Source organism: Sinocyclocheilus anshuiensis, unplaced genomic scaffold (genome assembly GCF_001515605.1).
Source record: "Sinocyclocheilus anshuiensis isolate Anshui unplaced genomic scaffold, SAMN03320099.WGS_v1.1 scaffold96, whole genome shotgun sequence".
NCBI classification, from domain to species: Eukaryota; Metazoa; Chordata; class Actinopteri; order Cypriniformes; family Cyprinidae; genus Sinocyclocheilus; species Sinocyclocheilus anshuiensis.
The window spans coordinates 1,462,355-1,464,186 of record NW_015554094.1 but is presented as its reverse complement, the minus strand read 5'-3'; positions in this window follow the sequence as shown (position 1 = coordinate 1,464,186).

Genomic DNA, 1,832 nt, shown 5'->3' with positions numbered 1-1,832 from the left:
TTTTTACTTTTTTGTCATTTGAGTTACAAATAGGTGAAAAGGGGCTTGCAAGCGAGAAAAACAGTGTATAAAATAAAATAATAATAAAATATGATTAAAATAAATTCATAAAATTAAGTAGATTCAGACAATAACATTAAAAATGCTAAAAATAAGTAAACAAACAAACAACCATTTGACTTAATAGTACAGTACTATAATAAACAACTTGAATAATGTAACTTAATAGAAACTTATTTTCCAAATAATATTTTGGCATATTTATAATTTTTTCCACAGTATAAAATGTCTTTGTACAAGGAATGACACATTGGTTTTAAATTTTAGGATGGGGTTCCTTGCATGAGGTTTATCATATTTGGGGGTTCTTAACATATAAAAGATTGAAAAACCTTTCTTTAATTAAATGATTAGCTTTTGATCAACTCAAACCTTCTGAAGTTTTCCCAGTTTGGGAAACTCTGTACTAAAACAACTTCCTCGCAATAAAGATTCCAATTATGACACAAGATGGCAGTAAAGTCCTACAAAGATATGAGCAACATTTTAGTCTGATTGTGTCTTTTTCACTTCAGTTGTTATTTGAGGGAATATTTTTTAGAGGGTAAAGAAAGGCAAGGACTCACTGACAGCTGTCACCTAGTTTCTCACTAGTTTGTCACCTTGTAAATGATAAAAAGTGTGGTCTGTTTTGTTTAACATAACATAAACATATTATATTGACAACATTTCTGATCAACTCTGTTGAAAATGAACGGCTTGCAGGTGTTGTCGCCTGTGTAATTGTGTGAAGGCCCCTTAAAGGTGTATGCATTCATTCTTTCTTTTTTTTACATATATATATATATATATATAAATGATTTGTACTTTTTAAAAGATCAATGAAGACTAAAAAAAATTGTGTTTACAGTAATGCACTTACAACAGAAGTCTATGAGGCAAGGCGGCTGGAATGAACATTAGCCATAACATATTAAATAACAGTCAGAAAATCTATTTAAAATTTGATACATCAGGCTTTTATGGCTCATGTAGTCAGATACAGTGAACATGTGAAGAAAAAACAGCTCAATTTTATTCAGAGACTCAAAGTGAGCAAAAATAAGAATTTGGTGCAGATGCTGATATTTATTTATATGGACAAAAAGTGAAGAAATTCTGATCCTTGTAATGTAAACCGATGAGATCTTTAAAGCAGATACTTACATAAAATGCTATAAATATCAGTCGTCACTCACAAAACATGAGATTTAAATGATCAAAACATATAATGCAATGATGATTGAGAGATGAACATTCCTCAAAAGCCTGATGATCATATTTGAGACTCGGTGATTTTTCTAAAAAATGATTGATGGAGAACCAAGTAACGCTATGTTGCTTCAGTCCAGTAAGTGTTCATCTGGAGATATTGAAGTTATTCTTATGTTTACTTTATATAAATCAGTAAATATTTGACAGTCAAATACACATAAACCACGAGCTGAAGGTGGACGCTTGTACAATTACACTAAAAGAGCTTTTACTTGCTAAAAAAGTACAGATCAGAGCTCTTATTCAGTAATGTAATACTGTTATTTCCAGATAACTCACTGCCCCCAAAACAGCACAGCTTTTATAAATAGCTCCTTTATTGTGACTGTTTCATATTTCAGGCTAAAGTTAGATGCCGGACATGTGGCTGGAACTAAGTTAACATCTTAATATTACATCTAAATGCAGAGTTTATTTCTTCCAGCAATGCAAGGACAGATTTTCATTATGGCTCTCATTACAACAGAGAAACTTAACCTCTTGCCCAATGCCAAAAGAGTCAACATTTCTGCTTCTGT